Raw genomic sequence first — 12,626 nt, 5'->3', positions numbered from 1 at the left:
CTATCTGGTGTGGTTTTAATGGGTACGTTTTACTTAAGAGTGACAGTTTGCTGCTAAGACTTTTAGAGTTAGGAGCCGAGTGATGAGCTAATGGGTTCTACCTTCTACCTCTACACACTGAGAAAGATCAGGGCTATGCTAAGGTTTGCAAGGTTTCTGTGCTCCTGTGTTCATACGTTTAAAAAATACACAAATTCTCTACTCTGTCCAAATCCAGTGAAAGTTAGCTGATGGCTTGGTCTGAATTCAATAAATATTTGTCCTTAACTTTGACTTAGAAATAAAATCTGCTCAAAATCAGTGTAGTGATTTAGTCACCAAAATTAACTTTCCAAACTATGTGCAAAAAAGAAACACACTTGCATTTGTTTGTTATTAAAAGTTGAGGACAAACGTTGATTGAATCCAGGATAATGCCTGAGTCAGATCTCCTTTTGTCTACTGTGCAGTTATCCAAGTTTTTCCAGATTACTCTAGAAAGGGCACAATGGCCTGGATTCAGTCAATGCTTATACTTAACTTTGACTTACAAATAAATGTAACAATGCAGAGTGCATGCAAAAGTCAGAGTCACAAAACATTTCACAAAGTTTGAGGCAGAACATCACACTCAGCAATACATAAATTCATTTATAAATAAATGAAGGAATACATGAATGCATAAACAACTTTATTCAGTAAAAAATATATATATTTGTTTATATGTATAAAATTTATATTTTAAAAAATGGTTTCCCTTCTTGGTCCCGTATGCTGATGGTGAATTCTGCAGCATTTGTACTGTATATGCAGAGTGCTGTGAAAGGCCAGTCTCAGGGTTATTAATCTTTCGAAACCCTGGGGTTTATGCATTTTCTCATATCAGTTTGGCACAGTGTGTGGAGGAGAACTGAAGGCTGTGTTATTTAATTGCACACTTGCATAATCACACCACCCTCTTTCACAGCTAGACAAAATGCAGACATTCACAAATACACACCTTTACAAAAGAAAAAAGGAAATAAAAAGGAAATGTTCTCTGAAGAATAAATACAGATATGACACAGCTATTAATAATAACAGACTATAATGCACATTGTTATCCATACAAAAGGGACAGTTTGTAGCCATGGCTGAATCTCACTTAGTCTGCATTGTGCTGCAGGGACCTCTTGGTGAAATGGTGGGACAGGTCTAGCTGGATGCTTACACCTTCAAACAACAAGCAGTTCTGAGGACGGTTTGTATCCAGTGCACCAGGGGTTTGCCCACCTCTTTCCCCAGAGGACCAGAGTATGTGCTGGTTTTTGTTCTGACAAATCACCTTAGCTTAGTTTTCATAAACAGTCGTGTACACCAACGCTGGTTCAAAGCTGTATCAGAGCAGAGTTAAAAACATTCACATCGAAAGTATACATGCATGGTATACATGAATACATGTCTTTAACTGTAGTTGAAATGAAAAGGAAAGTTACCTAGTGTTGCTGAGATGTTGTATCAACACTCGCTGGTCTGAGAATCCTGCATTACCATAAGTAAATCATTAGATGCACTGGCTAAATGAATGTAATATAATATAAAAAGTCTGGTTATAAGTCATTAGATAATGAAGATCAAAAAATAGCACAGGTTGTTGAGAATATAGCCAATAAATGAAGAGGCCATATGCAGCATGCTTAAGTATTATTGAGTATTTAGCAAATCAAATGTACACACGTAATAAAATAAAAGACTTGTGCTGATTAGTATGTCTCTCTCTCTCTTGTGTAAATATCATGTTGAGATGGTTGATTTAATAATAAAAATAATGTATGGTTAACTATAAACCTAAACTAATATGCTAGCCTCTGATAAGGCTGAGATTGAAAATTAATTATCCTTGGTATGGATTGTTCAGCTAATTAAATGCATGATTTTAATCAATTAAAATAAATGAAAACAGATAAAGAGCACTGACTGGTTTAAAAGTTAGAATTCAGCCTCACCAGCAGCCAATTCACTAGCAGCCCATGATATAGTTTATTCTATTTAACATCCTATGGGATTTACACAGATCTTTCTTTTCTTTTCTGTATGCTTGATTTCTGCAATAGGATATGTTAACTAGACTGTGGTTTTCACTGGCTGCTTCCAGGTGCCAATCTCAATTAAGCCTCATTCTTTAACTGTTGATTGCGAGTGTATGCGTCTGCAGGTGCACCCATTTTGCACCAAAAGCCAAACATACACCTCCATGTTCACTTTGCGCTTGATTTACGTTTGCCTGCAGTAAATGGTGGAATTTCCTCTAAAGTTCATTTTTGTTTATATCTTAAAACAGTTAAAATATTTGGTGGGGCTAAATTTAGCCTCTTCTATTATCACTGCACTGGTTTAGAAAAGGAAGTGAACCTTTATTCAGTTAAATATTCTGTCGTTGGGAGTTTGGAGAAGTATCACTGAGCATCAGGAGCTAACGGTGATAACATTCAAAGAAGTGTTGAGCGTTTACACTGATTGTATATCCAGTGTAGAATTTGAACTCTTCCGACATTGAACTCTTCTCAGACTTTTTTTTTTTTTAAGACTAATGTGTCTCCTACAAGAGCCAAATTACAAGATGAACTGAGACCATGATTTGGCCTTAGTGTTGTATGATTAGCATATGGAATGGGACTATGGTTCACTCTACAGTCAGGACATCACCTGCGGATTACAAATTGCTATGGGAATTTATTCTGCAGGATTTCCTCCATTGGTTGGTGTCTACAGGGGATCAACGTGCATCTCTGCAACAGTGAGTACTTTCTGGTTACTTACTTTGGCTGAGTTTTCAATGCGAGTACCTCCGCTGAAATTCAATGCATTCCAGTTTGAGGAGGCCAGGATGGTACTGGGGAAAACAGTTTGTGTTTATGTGTAATGTGGAATACCTGCCAGCACTTGTAGACTGAGACGGTGATCCTATTGTTTTATTTATCTATCTTAATTTATGCTGATATTTTGACATTCTGTAAAAATTAGACATGGCACACCAGAAAATGTTACCGGTCAGTATGCGCCATGTCGTTTAGCATGTCTTCTGGTAGGATACTCACCCCGGTTTGTATTCATACTAAAATTTCTTTGGCTGATGAGACATACACACATGTAAGCATGCATTCTTATTGCTTGATTTTGTGTCCATCGACTGACTCCTGCTCCTCTTCTGTCTAAATTAAAATGGATACGATGGCTGATTTCTTAAGAACCCAGCTCAAGCATTCCTCCTGTAAGCTTCCGCAGGACAGAGTCATGTAATTGTGAGTCTCGGGGTGTGAACCTTGATAATGCGATTACACCTTTCATAATGGTTAAAGGGCTCGGACCAACCCTTCATTTATATGGGTGTTTATTTTTTCCATGATTTATTGATTTCTCATAAGATTATTGTGGCTGACGCTGACATTATGGCAAACTGTTTTTCTGAAAGGTCATTATTTTAAGGCTTTTGCAATCAGATTCTGCAGGTCTGTAAGGCATTACCTGGATTAATTTGCTGATTTGTATCTGCATCATTATTTTGAATGGAGGTTATATCTCCTACAATGGCCTGTGTAGTAGCTCCTGGCTGTCTCCATTCCCATGCCTGCAGTCTGCATGTGGAGAGCTTGTGTAATGCCTTCACATGAAGCCTGAAATAGAGGGTGGGGTATTTCTGCATCATATTCATACAGAGCAAGTTAAAACAGGAAATTATGTAAGGATTTCTGGATCCTTTAGTGCCTTATGGGGTTTTGCAGTGCATAGTAAAGTCCAGTGTTTTGTATTGCTGTCTGATCCTTGATCTGCAATCTTTGCAAGTATGTTGTTCCCCCCCATATGAATAATTCAAGTAGATGCGCTCAAGAAAAACAACAGAAATTAAGTTAAGCTGCGTAAGTGTAATATAAGATGCCCCATCCCAACAACCCCTCCACCACTCAGATAAATGATCCAATCACAAGGCCTGTTTAAGTCATGTGACACCAAGCTGAGTGTGGCAGAGTGAAGGGGTGTGGCCACTGTGCTGGGTGCAAGGGGGTATATGAGGTGACGGCAATTGATGGCAGTCTGGGCAAGGGCCATGTTCCTCCTTCCTGGGATCAGAAAAACGGACGACCCTCAACCGCTGCTTAACAGCCTCCTGCAGAGGCCAGTCTAACAAAACTGAAGCAAAAATACACAGCAGCTGTGTTTCTCTAAAACACTCCCGAAAGGTACAGGTGCCCTTGTGAGGCCTGGCAAAGGCAGAGAGTCGCACCTGGGTGGTTGTCAGCCTCAGGTGCGTATACCTGCAGGTAAAGCTGTCCCAAAGGCTCCCCAGGTTTAGGTTGACTGGAAGATGTGTGACACCGAAAAGAGAGGAGTAGCATTCCTCTCTGTTCCTCCCTAACCTGTCCTGGCATCGCAAGAGGCCAAAATTACCCAGCCATGATGCGTGCCAGTTAATTAAACAAGCCTCAGATTCAGGCCAACATTATTCTTATTCTAATTAAGACTGCAGACAAGATGGGACAGCTTGAGCGGTGTGATTATTTCTGCATTAACAATGGTTTTCCTTAGCCTTAAAATCCACATCACTGTGCTCGCAGGTCAGATCCATAGAAGCTGAATAATAGGGGCCTTGGGGGCATCACATGACTGCAGCCCCCACCCTGGTTCCCTGACCTGCAAAATGAAGTAATTTCGTTTTCTGTGCTCTGTGTTTGTATGCTGAGAAACGGCGAACAGATCTTCCCTCATGGCTTATCAAGGAACTTGGTGTTCTTCCTTTCACTGGAGGTCCCTTAATGAAAAATTAACGATAAGGTGATATCAGCTTACTTCCATCATTTTTATTGATTCCTCTATCTACAGCGCAGGAACTAGATACCGAGATGGTTTCACAGGGCAGGAAAGAATAAGAATATGCTGTTATCTAGAAGCTCTTTGTTAAACAGATGTACCTGTATAACAGTGATCAAATTAGTTTCTGTTGGAACTGAAGGAGCAATCCGTAAAAGGGTGATTTAAAGGCTTTATGATTTCTTTTTACATTATATAATTTTAAAATGCCATTCACTGCTGTATTTAGGCCACAGGTCTGTAATCATGGTTCTGGAGGGCGATAAGGTCTGCTGGTTTCCACAATCAGTTCAGAATCAAGAAAAATAAGGTGCGATGAGTTAACTGTGTAATCAACTGTTTAAATCAATCAATTAAATGCTGAGTAACAACCTGAGGAGCAACAAAACAAACAGTAGACCCTGTGGCTCTCCAAGACGAGGGTCGCGCTGTCCTGCATTAGGTGATGACTGGGTAATTATGTCTGTCAGTAGTGTCAAACTCAAGTCCTGGAGGACCATGGTGTCTGTGGGTACTTGTGGTTTCATTTCAATCAGCCACCAGTTAAGGCCTTGAGAACAAGGCGTTTGGATAATTTTGCCAATCAATGAATTAAATGAATCTCTAGCGCTGAAACACATCAGAAACCAGCAGACACTGCAGCCCTCCAGATCTGGCTTCTGACTCCCATTATGTCTTTAAACTCTTTGAAGTAAAAGTAAAATCTTCAGATATTCTTGGAGGAAAAGTTATGTTTTCTATTGTAATTGATTTTGTGTGAACAGCTAGCTTTTAGATGCAACATTCTTAGTCTGGTTACGACTCTGTTTTTTTTTTCAGATACAGGTTAAGTTAAGCTGATTTTTACAGACCTGGATTGATTTTAATTTTTGAAAATCTTAAAATAAATTATTCGTTATGAAGACAATTTCCTATTTAAAAGTTTGTTTGTGTTTCTCTCTCTCTTCCTAAAGTCATGTAGTTGTTCACCTTGAAATAGTCAAACCCATGCTTGCATTCCGTTACTGGACTATTGCATTTGAAGCATCCTACCAGCTTGCTGTACTTCCTGTTTCATGCTTACACTGTTTATTGCCGGCACTGTGGCTTCCTGCATTGAATGTGCATTGATATCCTCCTACGGTGGATTAAAATGGACGTCCATTGGGATGAGGGAGTCGGAATGTCACAGACATGCCTCCATTGCACTTGCATTTATTACATCACAATCTGCTCCACCACGCACCTGCAAATCTGTACGCTTGTTCCCCCCCACAAGCTCCCTCTGCACCAATCGAGGCATCCGCAGGCTGAGAGATAAAAGACGATAGCGGACCGGGTCCTTAATGATCCGCAGCAGGTCGAGGACATGACGGCTCGTTCTAGCCAGAGTAGTCTCAAAGGGGTCTTTCTCATCTCTTAAATCTTGCATAAATTATATGCCTGTTCTGTAGATCCTTTACCCTGCTATCCTTTGTCATTCATTTATCGTATCTGAGATGATGCCAGGAACAGTCCTCTTCTGAATGAGGGGGCTGGCCCAGGGGCAGAGGGCAGAGGGTGTGGCTTGACTACTCTGTGAAGCAAGAAGAAATATGGAGCTTGCAGAAATGTCTTGGACTCGACTATACACGCCTGAAATTTAATGAGCATTTATCCTGAATGTTGAATAACAAAAGGAAGAATTTGTATATTTATTTGCAAAAATAGGCAAATAAAAATAAATAAAAAAACTAACTAAAACTGAGTTTGAAGGGACAAAATGTCAGACTTGTTTACTTGGAAGTCAGCACAAACGTTGATTGACTACAAGCTGTTATTTCTACTCCTACTTTAATTATCCAGTTATGGTCAGATTATTGGGAAGCTAGCAGTCCAGTAATGAAGAACAAAGGCAAAGACCTGGATAAGAGGGTAAATTAATATAAGCAAAGAAGAGCATACCAGACAGGTATAGTTAATTCATTAAATAAGCTAATGCACAATTTCATTGGCTATAAATGCTGGAGACAGGCGTATTGGCCTATAATTATGGCTAGTGGAAATGCTTACTCAAGTATTGGTGATGTCTTTGCATTAATGTGAAATGGGGAAACAATGCTGGCAGGCAACTGTAGGTCACTGACCACAACTCCCATCCTTCAGATTTCCAACACAGCCAAAAATGCCGGTGGGCCAACACTATTTAGTGACTTATGAGACAAATCACAGGTCCAAAGGTTATTTTTTTATATCAAGCAATCATTGGCAGAATAAAGGTCAACATAGAAGTGTTAGAGAAATGAGGTACAGAACAGTCTTTTATTACTTTACTGGTGCAGGGGGAACAGGGAACAGGAACAGAATAAAAACTCTGACAGAATGAATATCAAAACAATTATTAATTTGAGTGTTATACATACATGCATGCATGCATACATACATGCATACAGACGGGTGACAAATGAAAGGAAAAATGCATCTGCCATGTTTGTATCTCTATGAAATTTCGGCTTTCAGATGCAAGATAAATTTCTGTGTAATCAAAGTATCATCTGCCATTGCCTCTACCCTACAGTACAAACCTAAACAAAATTTAATTGCATTGTGTTCAGATAAGTGTAGGTACACGCTGAATAAGGAAAATAAGCATGGGCCTACACATCCTCCTTACCAGCACAATATTTTATGCTAATTGTAGCGACCGCTACACTCATATTATGTAGCTAATGGAGGAGTGAAAATGACCACGTTTGCGAAACTACACTAAAGACAAAATGCACAGTGGGCAGACTGCCTGGACCTTCCGTTAATTAGTCATTAGGGCAACAGTTGTGTTGAATCTTTGGAAAAGGAAAGGTTTGTGGGCGTTAGTATGCAGCTCCTCGGGACCCCATTTATTTGGTTGAATTTGACGCTCAGCTTCTTGTTCCGCAGAAATGAGAGCAGGGAATTAAAAGGCTGCTGCTCTTACCGCGTACGCCCCTGCAAAATTGCTCTTCTTTTTACTACTGATGGAGTACTGCTAGCCAGTCTGTTGAGCAGTAATTGGTAATCTGTAGGGGAGAGAATTAAGGGAAATGTATTGCTCTCTAACAGCTGAGAAGGGAAAAAAGAAGCAATTTTCTTTCTCCAAATGAAGCTGATCCGTGCAGAGCGATGCCGTTTGAGTGACTGTCCAGTATGTTCACAGAGCGAGCAAACTACAGCTTCTCTAAATTCAGTTTTTCATTTTGCAACATGTTAGATGTGGCTGCCCGTTAAGGGAGAGGTGAGCTGTGATAGGAGATGCAACACATCTCCACTGGCATGCCATTCTGCTCAAGTTATTATTTTAGCCATTTCATTATAGAATTAAATGCCTCTCTGTAATGTGACAGGTTTTTTTTTTTTCCTTCTCTTGCCTCCTATTACTTGAAAGTATCACTGAAGCCAATGTGAATCTCCTAACAACTGCCTGAGCAACTAGGACTCCATTAGTCTCATAGAAATATTCTTTGCCCTTACACTGATGTAGTATCAAAAAGTTAAATGTAAAAATATGTACCTAAGTGCTTAAATTTTGTACATTTATGACCAAAGCAATGGTTTGTTGTGAGACTGAATATTGATCAATTTTGTTGTGATACTATTCTCTGAAGCAATGCTAAACTACATAGAATGTCATAAGAATCTTCCCCAAGAATAGCATCTTATTGATTGTTCTTAAGTATTTTAATTTTATAATGTTTGGGGTTTACCTCAAGTGATATCACTGTTATGATGCATTTAACAGTGGCATTTTACTTATGTTTGTTTAGGAATTTTTATATGGCACTTGTTTAGGAATATTTTTAATGAAGATTTGATGACAAGTTAAACATGCATGAAAAACCTACGTAATAAGTACAAGGAAATGAACCTTGTGTATCCTGCTACTGCATTTTTTGAACATGTAAAGTAATGCATAGGTATGCATTATTTGTCGCATGGGGATTTGAACCAACTTTACTCATTGCTGAGTTATGAGTCAATTATAGTACATAGTGCTGAATGAGAACTTTCAACATGCAAAAGAGACAACTGAACTGGCGTTTTTGCATGACGCCAACAATATGCTTGTTTATACAATGTCCCCTGCTCACAGTAAATTTACACTGAGTGGGGAAATTCAATATTAATTACTATTGAGCAATGTCCCTGACTTACACAATCAATCAATGTAATATGATTTATTTGGAAAGACCTAATTGGTGTACAATAAGTTTGTGCATTACACATTTGTACATGGTGTATTGTCCAATGGTTTTGCGGGTTTGTATGAAAGATGATCCGCAAGCTCCTTTCCGAACTCATAAAACACATCACAGTATTCTTGCAAAAGAAAAATAATTTGCCCCTTCATTTATCTTCCAGTATTATTTGTTGAGACGCCAACTGTTCACATCCTTTCATTTTTTTTTTTTTTGTTTGTTCTTTTGTAATTTTTGAAAAAGCTATTATAGGAACAAGATGCATTAAAGGCAAATCCTCCCCCCATCCCAACATAATTTTGTCAGTGCAAACGTATCAAAACATTGATAGTTTCATTCTTTACTGAGCACATTCAGGCAAACGTGTCACAGCTGAAACTGAGATTGATGCAAAGCTAAAACAACACTATCAGCGAAGCACTTCAGTGAATCCTTCTGGGTTCACTTTATTCAAACCACCTGTTTTCCCATATTCCGATCTTGATTGGCTTCCTCAGGATGCATGGCATGTCTGAAAAGAATCGCTTGCGCATTATCTTTGAATGTGTAACACATGCATATTAATTTAAATTCAAATACATAAACTACAGCCTATGTTTTGTTAAGGAGGATTTTTTTTTTAAAGGAGAGTAGAAAGTCTGCTTTTTCCATTTCATTCATAAGGGGGGAAGGTTACTGAGAAAGATGGGGGACAGAAACTGCAATGTTTTTTTTGCCATTCATCCAATGTGTGTCCTTACAGCTTAAAATTTGTTATTGCCACATGGTGCTTGGACCCCGTTAATTACCGCTTGCGGTTATATTTTATTGTATTGATTTTTTTTTCATTGGGATTGGAATTAATGTCCAAACACTTAATTTCTTATGTACAGATGTCAAACGCCAATGATGCCACTGACTGATGTTATGTGAGAGGTTCTGTACAGCAGTAGCCTATAGAATAATGATTCATATAAATGTGTTAGTGCCTGTTTCCCTCTGGGTTGCAGTTGGCTAAAAACAGAAAGACCCCCATTTCTGAGTACAGCCTCCGGACATGGGCACCGAGCTGTGCGTCTTTCTGTGGGAATTCGGCTGAAAATTTGACCATGATGTGCAGGCAGTAGCCCCAGAAACCGCAAAAATATCCTACCCAGTTCTCTGGGCTACCGTGACAGGCCAGTATGGATGGCACAACCAATTAATTTCCTCCCCTGGTCATTCATTCAATATTTATCTAACACTTAAGCACTGGCCCATGGGTTAATATTTAATTTCCTAGCTGATAAGAGAGAATCTGTCAAAAGTGGCTCTGGCAGAATCTCAGAAATCCCATTCCACATGCTGGGTCTAGGGGGGTAGGCAGCAGGGCTTATGTCACGATCGACCGCATCGCATCACCCCCTTCATCAGGTCCCGTGGGCTCAGTACCGTTTGGTGAAAGCCCCAGACCAGCAACTCGGCTGCGACCCCTCTCACCCGTACCCTCCAGCGAGGAACCGAAGAATGGATTATTTGCTCAATAAACAATCTTAAGTCAGTCAGTTCAGTTACAAAAGCAATTAGAAGCTGATGGAGGGTTAGGAACAGAGGTAAATTGATGCTGGACAGGATAGCAGGTTAGCTAACACTGGCCTTACACTAGACGCACTCTCACATTTAACAACAATCTCTGCTAAGTTATGGGTTTGTAGTCTTAGAGGTGCACACATTTTAAGATTGTGCAGACTGGGAATCATGCAGCTTCATACATCTTAAGACTCCAATAGGATTCTTTTGGAGATTTTATTTATTTATTTATTTATTTTGGCCCTCCTCCGGTGTGCTCATATCAGACCAAGACAGTGCACCTATTGGCTGTTTGCAGTGTAGGATTATAAATTACATCATTGACCATCACCAACCTTTTGAGCCAAGACTTATAATAATGTTATATATGTTTGATTTTGTCGGAATGGTCAAGACGAGAAAAAGGCAGTCACAAACTCAGTCAGCTGTCTTAATACAATCTCACGCTGATTGTAAGTTGTGAAGAGGGTGCTCACCGACTAAGATGAGACAGGATTTTACAACAACTCCTAAGACTGTGAAATCACTTTAAATATTGTCAAGTGTATGGCCAACATAAATTGGATTGAGAATCTGATGGGGGAAAGGACGTTGTCATGGTGAACTAACATTTCAGAGATGTCACTGCAGTGACAGTCCCAAATGCTAAGACATTGTATACAAATTTTATATTAACTTGTAATCTGCAAATATTCAGAACAGAATGGGGATTTTTAAATTTATTTTTATTATCAATGCAGGACCAGCCAAGAGTGATTTAGTAGTTGTTTTGAAATGCTGTATTTAAAATTCAGTATTCCAATTATAAGCCTAAAGTTATTACAGCAGCACAACACCTTCCCACCAAAGAACCCTGCAAAATTGTACTTTTCCTGTCTGATCCTCAATTTTTGGTTAGTGTCATATGCTGTGCAGTAGTGCTTAAAAGTTCACTGGAGTTTGACAGTGGTAGTTACTGGCTATCTAGAGCATGGGAGCTGAAGCAATCACTTTGCATCCTTCTGAAAATACATTTGAAAATATTCCCAGCGACCAGGTATCGGGTGATATGTAGCACTGAGATATTTGAAAACATTTACTGCCTTCACAGTTTCTAAATTGCTTTCAGAAAAAAAGCCTAAATGAAAAGCTGTAAAGCTCTATAAAAATGAAGCACACATGGCTCACACCATGATCATAAAATTTTTTAACACATTGAGAAACACATACAATGTCATCAGCAATTCTATAACTTGGTTACATCCGTGATTATCACTTAAGTGTTGAGTCGCATTAAGGCACAGCCTAATCTGACATAATTTCTCATTAAACTGTTATGCACAATGCCTCCCAATTACTTCTCAATGATCTTCCATGCTTTGATCTCAGGCACAACGATCTAATGACCAGCGTTTGTAAAGTCATCATCTTTGAGCCCTTGGAGAAATTTCTGGCAACCCTCCAGGGTGATGACATGCTATGATTACTGTTACTTTTTTGTAAATTAATTTCCCCTCATAATGCGCTCAGCATAACCCTGGCTGAGCGGGTGCACCAGCACCTGAGGTCGAGCACCCATCTGCAATGTCCAGGCCCCGCTAAGAGCACACTGCATGCTAAGCCATCTCGGCGCTATGCTTTACTCTGCCTCCCCCATCCCGGAACCTGGCAGGAACAGGCACCTGCGAAAGCATGCCAACGCTGAAGGGATTCTGGAATGCTGATGTCAGCCGTTTCCTCACGTGTGAGCAGAGACTAGTGCTTGTGCAGAGAAGAGAGAAGCTGTCCTTGGACCTCAAGGCCGGGGCAGGGTGACATGAAGGGGGGGAGGGGCTGTGAACAGTGAACAAACACTGCCTATGTGCTTTCTGGATGCTAACAGATACAGGCAGAGCTGCTCCATGGAGAAAAATCAATTGAAGACTTATTTTTTCCTTCTACTATGCATCTCACAAACTAACACATTAAAATGTGCTTTTTATAATTGAAAGTAAATTTAGCTAACAAGAACATGTAAGAGTAGGATGCAAAGTTTAAAACTGAACAGTTGTCCATAAGCTCTAAAAGGCAGAGAGAGGGGGGAGG

General features: G+C 39.6%; 1 protein-coding gene and 1 long non-coding RNA gene across 4 annotated transcripts in view; one reads left to right on the top strand and one right to left on the bottom strand.

Annotated features, from left to right (window-relative positions):
• Window positions 1-322: 322 nt before the first annotated feature.
• On the bottom strand, window positions 323-2,083 carry LOC135241703 (uncharacterized). The gene is made up of 3 exons (XR_010326090.1): window positions 1,965-2,083; window positions 1,455-1,500; window positions 323-1,352 (listed from the first exon to the last, which is right to left on the bottom strand). It is a non-coding gene; the product is annotated as an uncharacterized LOC135241703 (long non-coding RNA).
• Window positions 2,084-2,199: 116 nt separating this feature from the next.
• cspg4 (chondroitin sulfate proteoglycan 4) overlaps window positions 2,200-12,626 on the top strand; it is a 189,169-nt gene continuing 178,742 nt past the window's right edge. For all 3 annotated transcript variants that reach the window (XM_064312304.1, XM_064312302.1, XM_064312303.1), the window contains exon 1: window positions 2,200-2,755. The gene's annotated coding sequence lies outside the window, so the exon portion shown is untranslated. The remainder of the gene's footprint in view (window positions 2,756-12,626) is intronic.

This window comes from Anguilla rostrata, chromosome 16 (genome assembly GCF_018555375.3).
Source record: "Anguilla rostrata isolate EN2019 chromosome 16, ASM1855537v3, whole genome shotgun sequence".
NCBI classification, from domain to species: domain Eukaryota; kingdom Metazoa; phylum Chordata; class Actinopteri; order Anguilliformes; family Anguillidae; genus Anguilla; species Anguilla rostrata.
This window is presented reverse-complemented; position numbering and strand designations above follow the sequence as displayed.